At 40.6% G+C, this 18,432-nt stretch overlaps 1 protein-coding gene across 1 annotated transcript in view; it reads left to right on the top strand.

Annotated features, from left to right (window-relative positions):
* The window catches only part of Slc35f1 (solute carrier family 35 member F1), a 408,594-nt gene that overhangs the window by 222,815 nt on the left and 167,347 nt on the right, over nt 1-18,432 (top strand). The gene's annotated exons all lie outside the window — the stretch shown is intronic.

Below are 18,432 nucleotides of genomic sequence, written 5' to 3'. Positions count from 1 at the left end.
CCTCACCAAACATGAGGACACTGGATGAGTTTCAGAACTTTTTTCTTTGCTAGGTTTCCTGTTGCCTGTCATTCATCTTTCAAACTCCCAGGTCCTTAAAACAGCAAAGTTCTACATATAATCTATCTATCTATCTATCTATCTATCTATCTATCTATCTATCTAGAAACCTTGGGCCAAGGGTTGGATTTCTCTACCTTCTTTCTCACCTGTAACATGGAAATTAATGGTAGCATCTTGCTATCATTAGAGGAGTATCTCGAAAATTAAATGAGAATAGCTATAACATGCCATGTAAATATTTGTTACATATTATGATTTCAATGTATTTGGGATATTATTTTTATTTATCTACCCAGGCTTTTTAGAAAGTTTTCATCAGCAAAATGAAAATAGTTCACACCATCTAATCTAGTGAAAAGAGCCTGCTCGACTGTGGAATATTGTGCCTTTTTTGAGGTTGTCATTTAAAAACATACTTTTAGGCTTTGAAGTGGATTACAGAAAATCCGTAGCACATGGCCTGCTGCATCACATCATATCAAATGTTCAAAAACAAAAGAACATACACCCTTTATGGCAGTGCCCCACCCCCAAGTTTTGCCTGCAATTTTCTATTAAGAGAACTGTCTCTGGGAAGTTCCCTGTGTTCAAATTTTCTTGTTCTGTTGCTCTCCTTGTGGAGACCCTGTCCTCTCCAGCTCTTACTATTTCCCAGTTCTTACCTAAAATTCCATTCACTCTGCCAACAGTTGCCCATCAGGCTCAGCACCTGCTTTGATAGTCTGAAGGGCAGAGGCTTTCAGAGGCCCTCTGTGGTAGGTTCCTAGGTTGTTTCCTGTTTTCTTCTTCTTCTGATGGCTACCCAGAGGCTATTTAAGCTGTGGGCTGGCTTTCCCCAGGGTCCAAGGATTGTTCAAGGTTCCTGAATAAACTGCATTGAAAAAAAAAAGATTTTCATAAAAAAAAAAAGAGAGAACTGTCTAACTACATCTCTTTAGTAAGTGCGGGGCACCATTAAGTTTAAGTGTGACTTGTGAGACTTATGAGAACAAAACATATAAAAAAGAAAAAAATGAAGTGCTGATGTGGGGCTGAAGAAGAGGCCCAGCTGTTAAGAGCACTGGCTACTTTTGCAGAGGTCATTGGTCCAGTTCCCTGTGCTCATATGGGGGCTCACAACCATCTGTAGCTCTCGTTCCAGGGAGTCCAATATCCTCTACTGGCCTCTCTGGGAACCAGGCATATATGTGGTGATCAGACATACATGTAGACAAAACACACAAATAAAATAAAAACAGATCTTTGTAGGAAGTGATGATACAACAGAAAGTAGTATGCATGACTGATGGATCTATGTGATTGATGCGTCTGTGTGCTTGGGTATGGGCATGTGGATTTATTGGTTGGCTTCTAAATAAGAAATGAGATGCTGCCTTCAGCTTGAGTTCAGATTTCTATCACTTGTGTTTGCCTATGCAGAAGGTTTTTATGTATACCTTGTGCAAGTTAACTAATTGCTTTGTAGCTCCACTTGTTCATCTGCAAAATCAAGAAAGTAAGAACACCTGCTGTATTATTCAGACTTTTAGCTGGTTGGAAAATAGCAAGAAAAATGATTTTTAAAAGTAAGGGTTTATTTTGGCTAAGAGTTTCAGAGTTTTTGTCTTATCATGACACAGAGGTGTACAACATGACATGGTGATGCTATGAGTTTGTCTCATAGTGACTGGGATGGAGGAGGGGAAAAGCTGCCAGCAGCCTACAGAATGGTGCTGCCTGCACTCAGACTTGGTCCTCTTTTAAAGCAAATTAATCCTTTCTGGAAGTGCCTTCACCCATACATCCAGAAGTACACTTCACTGGTCTCCTAGGACTGTCTCAATCCAGTAAAGCTGACAATGAAGACCATCCTTCACATGACTATCACAAGGAAATAGACTTGGTGACACATTACCATGTGATGTCCTTGGTCTTGGCTGGCCTCAGTGTTTTCTTGAGTGGCTGAGGCCCATCAGGAGGTCATCAGGGTAAGCATGAGGTGGGAAAGGAGTGCTGAAAAGGACTGTTGGGCTGAAGTGGGTCCCCTAATGGAGGGAACGAAGGGGTTGACAGCTGGTTCCAGATGTTTCTCTGAATGCTGCATCTGGATTCAAATGGTGCCAGGAAAGGCTCAGTATCTCTGGGAGAGACAGATGCAGGAGTGATGTGGTTCATCTGAACAAGAGGGCTCTTCATTATACTTGAGTGTTTTTGCAGCATCAACAGGACCTTGGATCCTGGAAAAGATTTGGGTCCATGGAGCTCTGCAGGCAGAATCTGTTTGATGGCACAGGAGAAAGACAGAAAGGGAAAGAAAAAAGGAAATGACACCAGCTGCAAAAGCATGCTGTCTCGGTGCTATGAATGAACAGAAAGCTGTCGCCTCAGCTGAGAAGCCTTTTTCTTCCAATTTTAGAGGCAGAACTATATTTAGTATCAAAAAAAACATGTCATTTATATCCAATAAAACTAGTTCTTTTAGATGCATAAATGGCAACATTTCTGGATAGAAAAAATACGAATTCTTACAAAGAACAAGCTTATAGAAAGGTTAATCATATTGTTAGAGTAAAATAGGCCAATCTTTACTGCAAATGGATATCCCAGTGCTAAGATTACTGAAAGGGAGATGGTTTCTTCTGATATTTATTCTTCACTCAATTTGACAGAAAACAGCTTTCAAATCTCAAGTAGAAACAGTTGTGGATTTTTACTGTTTTTCTTTGTGTAGTACATACTTAGAGCACTATTTTCTGTTGTTATTCATGGTTATAATGTTTTAAAGATACTTATTCTTAGGTGTGTGTGTGTGTGTGTGTGTATGTGTGTGTGTGTGTGCTTGCTTATTATCGCTTGAATGAAACACCTACCAAAAGCAACATTCCCAGGAAAAGTTTTATTTCTTCTCACAACTCTGAGACCACACTCCATCACAGAGGAAAGTCAGAGCAGGTGCTTAAGGCAGAAATCTGGAAACAAAAGCTGAGGCAGAGACCGTGGAGGAAGACGCATTGCTTACTGGTTTGCTTCCTATGGCTTGCTCATCCTCTTTTCTTATACATTTACCTTCCCACAGTAAGATGGGCCATTCCTCATTAATCACTAATCAAGAACCACACACACACACACACCCTTGCTCATAGGCAAGCTGATAGAGGCATTTTCTCAATTAAGATTCCCTCTTCTCAGATTAGTCTCTGTCTGTGTGAAGATGACAAAAACCAACCAATGCAGTGTATACACTGTGTGTATATGTGTGTGTGCATGCATATGTGTGCGTGTGTTTGTATGTGCGTACATATGCATGTGTGTACATGTGCGTATGTGTATGTATATATACAGGTTCATGTGTGTATGTGTGCATGTGTGTATATGTTCATGTGTGTGCATGTGTATGTCTGAGTACGTGTGCATGTGTATGTATGTGAGCATGTGTACATGTGTGTATGTGTGAGTATATGTGCACGTGTACCTATGTGCATATGTGATGTATGCATATGTATGTGCATATGTGTGCACTCTTATGAACATGAGTGCATGTGTGAGTATGTGTGCATATGTGCATATGTGATGTGTGTGTATGAGAGTGCATGATGTGTGTGTGTTGTGCACGCTGGCTTCTCACAGCACATTAAGTGAAGGGCAGTGAAAAATTTGGGTGTCAGTCCTTGCCCTCTCCTTTGTGGCTGCTTTACACACTCCAGGCTAGATGGGTTGTAAGCACCCTAGAAATTCTCTCTCTAACATGTCACTACAGGACTGCCTGGATTCCACACATATACCAGGGTGTCTGGCTCGCCCATGGGTTCTCAGGAGCTGAACTCAGGTTGTCAGGCTTATAAGCTTTTACCCACTGAACCGTATTCTCAGCACCTAGAATTGCAAAGATTAAACAAGTAGGCCCTTAGGTTACTAGTGTCTTGATTTGCCTGTTGTACTGGCTAGTTTTTGTCGACTTGACTCAAACTAGAGCCATCTGGGGAGAGAAAACATTAACTGGTGAGTCACTTCCATCAGATTAGTCTGTGGCCGTACCTGTGGGGCATTTTCTGATTACGGGTTAGTGGGACAGGGTCTATCCTGTTGTGGACAGTGCCATCGCTGAGCAGGTGGTCCTGAGTTGTGTAAGAAGGCAGGAGGCGCAAGCCAGTAAGCAGCTCTCCTCTTTGGTCTCTGCTTAAGTTCCTGCCTCCAGGCTCCCGTTCTAATTCCTGCCTTGGCTATCCTTGGTTTGGGACTGCTTTTGGTCAATGTTTTAATCACAGCCACAGAGAAGTAAATTGGGGTGCCTGTGTTAACTGAGTTGTCTCAGTCTCTATGGTTAGGACCTCAGAAATGTGGCCACACCCTAGATGCGCAGTGCCTGGCACTGAGTGGTTGCACAGTAAGACACGCATCCTGCTTTCTAGAAATGTTGTCTCTCTCCATGGAGAATGCTCTTGGCTAACACTTGCTCCTCATGTCTAGGTACCTTTCTTCCATGGATATCTCTCAGACCATCAAAGTAGTCTTACTCTGTGTGTTATTGTATGTGGCCTTCTACTGCTTTTTCATAAGATAAAACAATTCATTCCTGAAAGTTCAAAGCCATATGAAATCTGAAGTTAGTGATGATATATTAGCAGGAGAAAATGTCAGTGCAGGACAGGACTTTATATAATCTTGAAAGGTGAATTGCTTAAGTGGACGGTTGAGACTCAGAGAAAAACAGCTAGTATGACGAGCAAAGGTCTGTTTCAAAGAGGACAGTAGTGTGGCTGCATCTTCTCATGAGTTATCTCATTACTGACTAAAATATTCTTCACTGACTTGGGCACACTTGCTCTTGTGTCTGTCAAGTCTGGTTGGCACCAAAGAATTAACAATGCTGGCTGCCTCAAGCTCTGATTCAGCACTCCAGAGGCTGAGCGTCAGGAGAAATATGTTAGTTCACAAATGAGCTGTTCAGAAGAGTGGGTGGTTGATGAAGGCTAGTCCGTGAGAAATGCTGACTCCTGTGATAATGTGATGAGGGAGGCAGAGGTGAATAAATGCAACCCAAAGGTGAATTTCAGAGCCACTTGATGTGGTCAAGAGCACACAGAATGCTGTTTGTGATTGCCTGCATTTTCTGTAGATAACTGTGTGGGAAGGTTTGTCCTGGGCTCAGGGTCAGTGATTAGAATTCCCACTTGTGTGTGAGGCTTCCAACATGTACACGCCTCACCACTGGCTTGGAAATGAAGTGTGCAGTTTTAGAGACTGGCTCTTCCAGCCCTCCATAGTGTAGCAAAAAATGAACACTACACAGGTTAAAAAACACTGCCTCTTTCCCTGTGTCTCTTCACCCAACCCCCAAATTTGTCTCATTCATGTTGTTTAACCTGAAATTACAATTTGATTATTTACTTCATCTTCTGTGAAAGTGAAAGTTGGGAAGCCTACACTTTAACCTGGCTTATATTGAGACTATTGGCGGATAGAATTTAGTCTGTAGAGATCAATAACAAAGGCATCATCTCTCTGTGGGATTACAAGTAAATGAATATCCTCTTCATCATTAGCTGTAGTTCTGAAACAGGAGGACACCGCATAGGGTGCTGAGAAAGCACAGTGGCCTCACCACTGTTTTTAGTGTCCAAGAACACTGAAGACACAGCTTACCAGTTACTATAAGTCAGGATATTCAACTTTCAGACCTGAGCCTTAAGTACTACTGTGTTGGCAAATCAAGAGGTTAATATCTATGATGTTCTTCAAGATTATTCTCCAACTTACATTTTCTATCAAGAATGATATTTTCTCTAAATCTCCATTTGTGAACTGCAGTGTTACTTGGATCCTGTATTTTGTTTCTATGGAAGACCATTATGTATCTTGTTTTAACCAGAAGATGCATATGAAATAAGAGAGGGTTTGAATGTTATGAAAGGCCTGTTGTCAGAAGCATCTAGATAGAGGTGTCAGCCTTCCATGAGGGACATTGCCCAGGTCCTTCATCTGACTTGGCTGCTATGCTGAAGTTCTTGTTCACTCTGGAGTCTGGCTAGATCTCTACATGCATAGATTAAACATCTTTTGGTTTCTGCTCCTTCAGAAGATCTCTGTTGCTTATGAAGTGAGGGAAAGCTGAAGTGTGAACAATACATATGGTTAATTTCTTGTGATCCTCACAACAAATATATAATATATCCACCTTTGTAGGTTTGCCAACATGTTTCCATCAGCAGTGGTCCTCCAGGTGTTTCTGTGAAGGAAGAACAGTTCCAAGTGTTGTTCTCTTGTGCCACATGGTTGTGGAAAAGTCCTTAATCAGGTCTCTCTCATAAGCCTAGAAGTTAGATTTTCACTTCTACCTGATGTCCTGTCAATGTGGGTTCCCAAGTTACCATTCTGTATATAGAACTCAGGGGAAACCAAGATGTGAAAGGTCATAGGCAGGTTAGTGCTATCACTTTGATAATGTGGTTTGTCATTGACAATCAACCCTCATGGACTGTCTCATGCACACTCCTTTTCCCATCATGCTGTGCATGCGGTATCTCCTTCCAACTTCCAACCCTCAGCTAGCCACTGCATAAGGGTCAGGATGATTTGGATAACCTTTCTGTTGTTAACAATGGCCTTCATTTACCTTAGAGTATTTGTAAATAAATCAGTAGTTTCTCTACCCTTGTCTTGCATTTAGTCTATCTTTATTGAGCACACTGTTCTGTTTGTGTATCCTTTATCTTTGAAGTGATGTGAGTGTACGACTGTTCTGATTGTGCTGAAATGATAAATGCAGATCAGCTACAATACCTCCACATTTGTGTAATTGTCCCGATTTGTGTTTTTAAAGTTTCTATACTAATGTGCCTTGATATGAATAAATCTTTTGATTTCCCTTGGCTTCTGATGTTACTAGAGTTGGAACATAATATTTATATCTTAAAGAAATGTTTGCAGACATAGAGGTTGAAACTATTTCTTCTTCATAACTCCCTGCTATTGTTTAGGTCCTTAAGTCCCCTGTGTGGAGCCTGGGTTCTATGATGGCTCTATCGTTAGGTATTTGGGAGGTAGGACATATAGGTTTTGCTTTCAGCAGAGACAGCATGACTCCAGTTTCTTATAGCCATGAAGTAAATATTTCTTTTCCTTCTTGTGCATCTGTATGAAACTTTGCCTTGCAACAGGCCCAAAACAATGAGGTCAGTTGAGCATAACCTGAAACCTCTGGAACAGGAGCCCAAATAAACCTTTTCTCTTCATGAGTTGATTACACCCGGTGTTGTTATAGTGATGGGAAGCCCACACTCACAACCTATCTGATTCTTCCTCTCTGTTCATTTATTCTTAAATGCTTATCATGTATTTGTGCCTATGTGTATGTGTGTGGTGTGCATGGGCTTATGTGTGTGGTATGCATATGTGTTCATGGGTGTATGTGTGTGGGTATATGTATGCATGAGTACGTATGTATGGTGTGTATATGTTTATGACTGGTATACATGTATGTGTGCAGGTAAATGCATCTGTGTGTTATGTATATGTTTATGTATGTGGGTGGACATGTGTGTACTGGTGCAAGTGGAAACCAGAGGTTTATGATGGTGTGTCTTCCCTGATTGTTTTTCACCCTGTGTATTGATACAGGATTTCTTCTGTATCATTAGTCTGGATCACTGGTTTAGCCAGTTTACCTAGCCCTGGCAAGCCCTGCCGACACCCAGCCTTAATGTGGGACTGGGTTTCCAAATTCTCTTAGGTATGGTTTCATGGCATGTGCTTTACCCACTGTACCCCTTTGCTGTTTCCATAACAAAACACCGTGATGGAAACAGCTTGGGGAGTAAGGGATTTATTTCAGCTTGTGGTTGTAGTCCGTCATCCGGAGAGATCCCAGGCGGAAGCTGAAAGCAGGAACCCAGAAGCAGGAACTGAAGCAGATGCACAGAGGAATGCTGCTTACTAGCTCACTCTTCCTAGCTTGCTCAGTTTGCTTTTTTATTCACCCCTGGACGAGCTGCCCTGAGACTGTACTGCCCAAAGCGTGCTGTGCACTCCCTGATTGTACATCAACTAAGAAAATACCTCCCAGGCTTGCCCACAACTCAGTTTGATGGGGTGGGGGACATCTTCTCAACTGAGGTTGCATTTTCTCCAATGACCCCAGCTTATGTGACATTGACACAAAACTGCTGAGCACTCCCACTAAGCTATAACCCCAGTGCCTGTCAGTTACGCATTTTTAGTAAATACTTTCATAAACATAAAATGGAAAAATGCTGAAGGAGGCATTCTGGTGTTTACGAGTCAACCAAAGATTTACTTGTGAAACATGAAAGGGCAAGTAAGTTCACAAGAAAATTGGGGTCTCTTATCTCTTATACTAATATATGTCAGACAGAACTGCGGATGCAGAAAAGGACACCAGGAGGAAGCATTTATGAAATATGTGTCACAGTCATGCCCCTGTTTAGTTCTTCAAGGAGCTTGTTTCCCCACCTTCTTTAGAGTAGCTATGACCTAGAACGCACATGAGGTGCCACCAACACATTAGTGGCCAGATACCTGAGTCACTTGGATTTGATGTGATATGTTGTTGTTTGGGGAAAATGAATGTTTGTCATAAGGATAGTTCTTTTTCTATTACATTTGACCCCTTACTATTACATGTGACCCCTTACTTTCTCATTTTTCTTTTTTTTTTTTACTTCAATTGAGTTACTTTTAGCTTGAGACCTTTTCTTTCTGCCTCTTTCTTGTCCTCCTCTGACTTTATTTATCCTTGACTCGAACCCCTAAGAGCAACAGTTCATGTTCATAATAAAATAATGAGCATTTGCAAAAGGATTTGTGGGGGGGAAAAAGGTTTTGTTTTTGTATTGAGGATAGCAATATACTTACAAAAAAAAAATGGAAATAAAGTTTTCCAACAGTGGAAGTACAGAGATCTTTTGTTCTACAAAATTTCACAAGGCAAATTAAACTTGACTCCAAACTTTTGATTCTGGACTAAGAAGAAATCCTCAACTATATTAAGAGACAGGAAAAGCTCCCTCCCCTCCACCTCTCTCCTCCTTTCTCTTGTCCCCTTCCTCCTGGGCAATTCATCCTAAACTGTTTTTTCATTCCATTACTTCCAATTCTACCTACTCTTTTAGAGTAAACAGATTAGACTCTTATGTGTAGAGGAAACTGAGCACTAGCAGGATGCATATTTTCTAAACCCAAACTGTCCCATGGAATTAATGCTTTGGAGATTTTATGCTACCCTTAGGCAAAGGAATGTACAGGCTGGGAACCATAATGCTGGAATACAGCTTCGCTAAATGGTCCACTTAAGCATCCTCCCTCACATCTGTAACCCCCTGAGTGGCACGAAGGGGTAAATCTAGGTGCTTCCTTTCTGTAAAAGCTGTCATAGTTTGGGGACTTCTTCTCCCAACTGTGTACTATCTGTGCCCTCCTCTCTCTAGGATATCCTCCCTCCCTCTGACACAATCCAATCTGAGGGATTCTGGAAACAAGGAGCACCTTTCCAGGAACACTCATCTTAGCGGCACTTTCCTTCTCAGAAACCATTTCAACGTCAGGGAACTCAAGATCTTTGAGGAAAAAAAATATAGGTACAAACCCATCACTAAATGTCTCAGTAAGTTATGTTACCATCAACATAAGGTATGGCCAATTCTCCTTCCTGCCAGGTCTTCTGAAGTTAATATAATATCTGTCTCCCTGAAAGAAGAAATGACCCAAGGTCACCTTGACCTCTTCCTCACTCTAAGGTAATATATCAGCAACCCAAGTCATTAAACAAGGCTCATTCCACCTTCTTCACTTACAGAACTTCATTAAGTTTATCTGAAATGTGCTTTAAAAACAATCTAATTCATCTTGCTCCAAGTAATTTAATTAGAATTCAATTAAATTCAGCAGAATTCATACATCATTTTACATGTCGCACCTTGATTCATTTAATTTGCAGTTTTATTTTAAAGATGCAGAGGAGTTATTTGGCCTCACAATATTTTATCTGAAAGAATCCATTTCATGCATAAACTAACTGGTTCTCAGGAGTGCTATGGGAAACAAAATATGTGCTCATCATTATGCATGTCACACACCACTAATTTGAATTTCATATCCTGGGCAATGTGTGCACTTAGGAGAGAGACACTTCATATCCATTTGCTTTTACTTACCTGAGGATACTTCCCTGCCCTTCTCTTCTTTCTCCCTCATACACATAGACACAAAGGGATCAATAAAGAAAGAGAAATGGTATTCATATCCAATTTAAATAATTTTCACAGTTGTGATGAAAACTTTAGAAATCAAGGGAACCAGGGATGGAGTTAGAACTCTTTTTCTTTAGATATTGTTCAAAATAGAAAATTACTAGAAATGGCCTTTTTGTTCCATAGACATGCTGTACTTGCTTGTAGTTGGTCTTGCTTGTAGAAAAGGCTTAGCTCCACATGAGTACTATATAAATGTCATTGTGAGGACTCTGGCCTAGTTCATCTTCCAGGAAAGCAAGGGACTACTTTTGAGTTGTTGTTGGCCATGAATATCACTAATATAGAAGAAATCTCCTAAACACTCTGTGCTTCTCTGATTTCAGAGACCAGAAAGAATATCAGAATACCATGTATTTTTATTTCAATTTTATTTCTTATGTTTCCAGTCATGATTTTTGAGGGAGGGTCTCATATAGCTCAGGTTGGCATTGATAGTTGCCATATAGGAGAGGTTAGCCTTGAACTCATTTTTTTTCCCTTGATCCAATGCTTTAACCTCTCAAGTATTAGGGTTACAAACAGAAACTACCATACCTTGTTCCTCTGGATTTTCTTAATCTCAAGTTATTCTGAGTTAAAGCAGTAAATGAACATGGAGTCCATTCAGTTCAATGGCATAATGGTACTCACTATCCACATCCTGTTCTTAGTACACAGATCCATCGCAGAAGCTAATCTACCTTAAGAAGTATCAAATTAAAAAAAAAAAAGAAGTATCATTATTTCAAGACCTTGGTGGGGAGAGACAAAGAATAAAGATAGGAAAATACACTTTTATCAAAAAAAGGAGAGAATAGATAGAGTTAAATTACAGCATTTATTTTAGCTATTAAAGCATTACTTAGTTTCCCTTTACTGGGATTTTAAGGCATTAAATCAGGCCATATTTATTTCTCAAAGATGAGAAATTGTAACATTCTTTGGCCTATAATTTCACCACATCTTCATTGAGGTAACTTTTTGTGGGGAGATATGAAAAACTACGTACTCCAGATAGGGCAGGAATGACAGTCCAAACAAATGACTCTACCTAAATCTAGGCTGATGAACCAGTGAGTTTATTTGGTTTACTTGCAGGATCATGGGAGAAAGGAGTGAGGATGACCCCAGACAAGTACATCATGGAAAAACCCCACACCAGTAAGAGATGGTGACCTCTCCAGAGCTGAATAGAAAGAGCCCTTCTTTGGTTAACCTCCTACCCACTCTACATCCTAGCACTTCCTGAGATCACATGTAATTTAGGCAAAATGACTTGTAGCCGGGAGGGTATGTGGGGGACAAAAGAAGTGGCTGAAATCTCAAAAGAAGGCCTAATGATCCTTCTTATCCTCACCTTCTATCAAGGGATATCACAGGTTCAAACTCATCGAGTATTTCCATTGAGTAATCACCACCACCATGGTTAAAATGGTGAACAACCATCTAATGCACAGAAGACAACATTCTGCAATGGATGTACTCTTTCACAGTTTGGACATCTGGAAACATTATTATAGCCTTTACTCAGGATGGGTGTAGTGGACTGAGTATATCAAATATCAGAAATGACTTTAATTTACCCATCTTGATAAGAGAGTAAAGAAAATAAACTGATGTGTTAGTTTAAGATACTATATTAAAGTACTGTTGATCAGTGGTTTAGAAACAACAGAAATTTATTTCTCACAGTTCTAGAAGATGGAAATTCAAGATCAAGATGCTAGTATCATTGAGTTCTGATGAAGAGCCTTTTTAGCTGGCTGTACACTGCTGCTGTATTTAATATGGTTGAAGGAAAAAGAACCCTCAAAATTTCTTTTATAAAAAGTAAATCCATGCCCTTGAACTACTCATCTTTCAAAAGGTCCCACCTTCCAATATCACTGCATAGTGGGGGATTCAACATATAAACTCGGGGGAGACATAAACATTTTTATCCATTTCAAGGTGGTTTATAAATGCTTTCAGTCAAAAATCGTGGTGATTGCTTCCACTAAAAGGCCCCTGTAGAAGCAGAACAGACTGAGGCAAAGTGGGTTAGGAAGGGATACTGGCTTGTCCTTTTCCATTCTGTGGACAGGGCTTGGTGAGGCTGTGTGTGCCAGGGTGTGTCTCATTAAGCTAACAGGTTATTTTTCAATGACTTCTGGTAGGAAAATGATTAATACACAATTAATGTGATCAAATGGGAGCCCTAACTCATTTGCATCTTTGTTTTTGGAGTGTCAGTGGTTCCCAGTAGGTGAGGTAATGTACTGGTCTTCAGTAGCCTTAGCAGTGGCTCTTCCTGTAAGAACATTGCATGGGAGATAGTTTTAGTGGGAATGGTCATTCACGGTAGATATCCCTGTTGCATCCTCTGCTTACCACTGTTTCTCTTGTTTCACCTGATGTTTCATCAGTCTGTGTCTTTTTTCTTTTTTTTATTATTAGTTACATTTTATTTTTTTAATTTTTTATTTAACTTTTATTAATTACACTTTATTCATTTTGTATCCCCCCATAAGCCCCTCACTCCTCCCCTCCCGATCCTACCCTCCCTCCCCTTTCTGCATGCATGCTCCTCCCCAAGTCCACTGATAGGGGAGGTTCTCCTCTCCTTTCTGATCTTAGTCTATCAGTTCTCATCAGAAGTGGCTGCATTGTCATCTTCTGTGGCCTGGTAAGGCTGCTCCCCCCCTCAGGGGGAGGTGATCAAAGAACAGGCCAATCAGAATATGTCGGAGGCAGTCCCTCTTCCCATTACTATGTAACCCACGTGGACACTGAACTGCCATGGGCTACATCTGTGCAGGGGTTCCAGGTTATCTCCATGAATAGTCCTTGGTTGGAGTATGAGTCTCTAGGAAGTTCCCTGTGTTCAAATTTTCTTGTTCTGTTGCTCTCCTTGTGGAGTTCCTGTCCTCTCCAGCTCTTACCCGTCTCTGTTGGTATCCTTGTGGAGCTCCTGTCCCCTCCAGGTCTTTCTATCTCCCCCTTCTTCCATAAGTTTCCCTGCACTCTGCCCAAAGTTTAGCTATGAGTCTCAGTATCTGCTTTGATACCCTGCAGGGTAGAGTCCTCTGTTGTAGGCTTCTGTTCTGTTCCCTGTTTTCTCCCTCTTTCAATGTCCATCCCGTTTGCCTTTCTGAATGAGGATTGATCATCTTACCCAGCGTCCTCCTTGAATAGCTTCTTTAGGTGTACAGATTTTAATGTGATTATCCAATATTATATGTATAATATATACTTATAAGTGAGCATATACCATGTGTGTCTTTCTGCTTCTGGGATACCTCACTCAGGATGATCTTTTCTAGATCCCATCATTTGCCTGCAAATTTCATTATTTCCTTGTTTTTAATTGCTGAGTAATATTCTGTTGTGTAAATGTACCACAATTTCTGTATCCATTCCTCAACTGATGGATATCTGGGTTGTTCCTAGCTTCTGGCTTTTACAAATGAAGCTGCTACACATAGTTGAGCAAATATACTTGTTTGAATACTTGAGCATATTTTGGATATATGCCTTGGAGTGGTATAGCTGGATCTTGAGGTAGCACTGTCTTTTCTAAGACTGACACTCCAACCAAGGACCATTCATGGAGATAACCTAGAACCCCTGCACAGATGTAGCCCATGGCAGCTCATTCTCCAAGTGGGTTCCCTAGTAATGGGAACAGGGACTGTCTCTGACATAAACTCAGTGGGCTGTTCTTTGATCACCTCGCCATGAGGGGGTTGCAGCCTTACCAGGCCACAGAGGAAGACAATGCAGCTAGTCCTGATGAGAACTGATAAGCTAGGGTCAGATAGAAGGGGAGTTGGACCTCCCCTATCAGGAGACTGAGGGAAGGGCATGGAAGGAGAAGAGGGAGGGAGGATGGGATTAGGAGGGGACAAGGGAGGAGGCTACAGTTGGGATACAAAGTGAATAAACTGTAATTAATTAAAAAATAAATAAAGTGAATAAATTGTAATACATAAATAAATATTTTTAAAAGGTAAATTGTATATCACATGAAGAGTCCTGAGTTGTCCTTTTCTTTAATTTTTATTTGTTCATTTTACAACCTGGTTGTAGTCCCCTCACTCCTCTCCTCTTGGTCCCACCTTCCCTCTGTCCTTCCCCATCCCCTCTCCCCTACTCCTCAGAGAAGGAAAGTCCCCCACCTACCCACCTCATAACATCAAGATACATCAGAACTGAACTCATGCTCTTCCCCTGTGGCCTGGTCAGATATCCTGCTAGGGGAATGTGATCAAACGGCAGACAACAGAGTCTATGTCAGAATCAACCTCCAATCCTCTTACTAGGGAGCCCATATGAGGACAGAGATGCCCATTGGCTATATTTGTGTAGTGGACCTGGGTCCAGTCCATGCATGGTCCTTGGTTAGTACTTCAGTCTCCATAGGCCTCGCAGGTCCCTGTTTAGTTGGCTCTGTCTTCTGGCCTACCTGTGGAACTCCTTTTCTGTCTGGGTCCTTCTATTCTTCCCTCAGCTCTTCCACAAGACATCCTGCATTCCACTCAATGTTTGGTTATGGGTCTCTGCATCTGTTTCCATCAAGTGCTGGGTGGAGCCTCTCAGAGGACAGCTATGCTAGGCTCCTGTCTACATCTGCAAGCATAACTGAGTATTGTTAATCGTGTCAGGGGTTGGCTGTCTCCCATGGGTTGAGTTTCCTGAGTTGCCCTTTAATAGTCATCAGTTTAATTTCAATGTCATTGTGTACTCTCATCCGTATCCTTTCATCTCTAGTCTTTAAACATGCTCTGTGGACACTCCTCCATCACAGTGTCTCTCCATTGGTCTTTCCTTCTGTTCTGTTCAGTCCTAGAGGCAGCTGAGAGCCTTTGGGGTTCTCACACTTAGGACTATCACTTCTTTCTCTTCAACTTGAGCCTGGGGTGACAATAATAAAATTTCCTGTTTCTGTTATATTTATCCCTGCTGTAGAAATTTCAATAAACCATTCCCAGTCATTATAAAATTTAATTATAACAAATATCCAATTTTTGTTTCTACAAATGATCTTTTCCTCTACAACCAAAATTTCTCAACCCATAGTATAAAAATTAAAATTTCACGTAAGTTTTAGATTTTTTAAAGGCAATCTGTAAAAAAAAAGTGTAAATAAATCACTCATTTATTGTTGTAGCAATAAATCAGGGGCATTTCATTCACCTTTTGGTGCAAAAAAAAATGTTTAAAAAAGTATTTACTAGCCTCTATACAGAGGGTCCTTTTGCTCACAAGCAAAGAGCCAGGTGTTTTGTCTTCTACAAAGAGTCAAGACTTCTCTGTTTCGTTGTGTCCCCTGCATGTTCCTGCAAGTGAAGGCAAAAGCAATGATCTTGATTATTACACATTTCTCAAGTGTGTTTTCACTGTGTGTAGAGAAGTCTGACAGTCAGAAGAGTATAATTTTCTCTTATTCCGTGGATAAGAATGTGTTACATGTGGAATAATATAATGAAATCTGACGGTTTATATGTTAAGAAACGGTGAGGCAGTCTGTTTGTGTGCTTCCTTTGTTTTTATCTGTTCAATGGATTTCAAAGTTAAATATTTGCCTTTTGGCCCCAGGGTTCACTAATGTAATTCAAAATGCAAAGCTAAAAGCATTTTGAAATGAAAAATGTCAAAATCATTTAAAATGCACAAAGCAAACTGTAACACAGTCATCCTAAAAGGTTATACTGCCTCCCTGCTCTCAAAGAGTTGAGCAAGTGTGGGAACTAGTCAGAAGCTCCTGCTGAAATCCTGTTAAGTAGTCCATCTGTCTGTCATCTGTCCTTCCTTCCTTTTTTCCTTCTGTTCTCTCTGTCTCTCTCTCTCTCTCTTTCTTTCTTCTGCTGTCATTTCTGATTTTCTGAAAGACAAAAATCCCAAAGGCTTTCTGAATTAGAGGATACATTTATTATGCATTGAAGAAATTAACTCACGATGTGTGTTAGCAATGTTCTGGAAGTATCAGAAAAATCGTGTAAGTAGATAGCTCTAAGTATTTGATGAGCTAACTCTTCCAAATGGACTCAATGTTGGGAGAGCTGTCATTCTAAGTATTACTCAAAGTCAGATATTACAGGAGGCAGTTTATACTAACTGCCTTGTTAAGTCTTCATGATGATTTCTGGGAATATACATTACTACCTACACTTTATAGATGAGTGAAATAACTCAAAGTGCCAGGATTCTGATCTAAATCCAGATTTGTTCAATTTCACATTTGTTCTTGAATAATAAATAAATAAATAAATAAATTAATTAATTAATAAAAAGGAAAGGACATGACTGCTCCTATGTAGGTATAGGGAGAGTACAGTTAGAGGCAGAGACATCTGGGAGAGTGCATAGTGAACAAAGCACAGAGACTTGTGAGGAGAGGTACGAGGGAAAAGCAAGAAAGAAACTACCAACCGAAAGGGGCAGCCTAGGCCAGGAGGCTGGTCAAGAGGGTAAAGAGTAGACAAAAAGGACCAGGTAGCCAAAATGGCTGTATTGTATTGAGAGTTAGCCCAGCCCATAGAGGTTGTGATATCTAGATAGATAGATAGATAGATAGATAGATAGATAGATAGATAGATAGAATAGATATATAGATGATAGATGGATGGATAGATAGATAGATAGATAGATAGATAGATAGATAGAGTGATCGATAGATAAAATCAGTTGGGATTGAGTTCATAATTCTGCATTTTGATCAGTTATGGTTTTTGAAAATGGTCTCCATCTGTTTCAATAAGAAGTTTCCTTGATGAGGGATGAGGACTACCCTTATCTGTGGAATAAGGACCAATATGTAGAATATCGTTAGGTATTATGGTGGGTCTGTAAAGTGGTTGCAGGTTCTCCTTTAAGATATATGACATCACTAGCCCTGGGTAGTTGGCTAGGTTTTCTGTAGCAGGCATGATTTCCCTCTTGTTGACTGGGTCTTTTTTTTTTCCTGGTCCATATTTTTATTTTTTATTTTTAAGATTAGATTTACAATATTTGTCTCTTACCTTTTCTCCCTACAATCTTCCCATATGGCACTCCCAAACCTACTTCAAATTCATAGGACCGATTTTTGAATATGTCGTTTGGGTATTTTGCAATTTTTTAAGTTCAGTGCTTATTCTGGATATTAATCCTCTGTCTGATAAATACCTAGTAGAGAATCTTTTATATTCTATTGGCTTCCCATTCACCTGTTTAGCTGTACATAAACTAAAGTGCTTTGATGAAGTCCTACATCTCAGCACTAATTTTTAGGTAAATCGGGTCCTTTTCAGAAAAGCCTTTCCACTGTGGGATAGTCACCAAAGAAGACTACCTGGACATGGGTTTAAGCTGATAGAAAGTCTTTCATAGCTGGCTAGCAACTACACTGGGTGTTCAAGATCTCAATGTAGCCCTGATCCTTTCTCAGGGTATACTTTTTTTGATATTTTTTAAATTAATTACAGTTTATTCACTTTGTATCCCTCCTGTACCTCCCTCGTTCCTTCCCTCCCAATCTCACCCTCCTTCCCCCTTCTCCACCCATGTCCCTCCCCAAGTCCACTGATAGGGGAGGTCCCCTCTGATACTAGTCTATCAGGTTTCATCAGAAGTGGCTGCATTGTCTTCCTCTGTGGCCTGGTAAGGCTGCTCCCCCCTCAGGGGGAGGTGATTCAAGAGTAGGCCAATCAGTTCATGTCAGAGACAGTCCCTGTTCCCATTACTATGGAACCCACTTGGACACTGAACTGCCATGGGCTACATCTGTGCAGGGGTTCTAGCTTGACTGGGTCTTAAGTAAAACTAGAGAGCTGTTGGTTACCACCAAGGTGTGTGCACCTTAGAGTTAACTTACCATGCTGGTCATTGTTGTGGTTTATACGTGTAATAGCTGGGTAAGACTATTTATTGGTTGTTTTCCTCCACTGGAAGGTTACTTAGCTCCTTATTGTACCATGAAGTCTTTAGGGAGGATGCTTTCAGGTCAAATCCTGTGGGGGGTAGAATTGTCTCTGGAGCCTGTGACCAAAATGCATGATGTTTTTAGCAATAAGGACTTACTTGTTACCTCTGGGAGAAGGGAGAATTAGGAATAGTAGCAGTTACCTATAATGTTTTGAAAGTCTCTTGTATAACACAACATCTTAAAAGAGGGCTTTTCATG

Source organism: Meriones unguiculatus, chromosome 20, assembly GCF_030254825.1.
Source record: "Meriones unguiculatus strain TT.TT164.6M chromosome 20, Bangor_MerUng_6.1, whole genome shotgun sequence".
NCBI classification, from domain to species: domain Eukaryota; kingdom Metazoa; phylum Chordata; class Mammalia; order Rodentia; family Muridae; genus Meriones; species Meriones unguiculatus.
The sequence above is the reverse complement of the archived record's forward strand: the minus strand, read 5'-3'. Positions and strand labels throughout refer to the sequence as shown.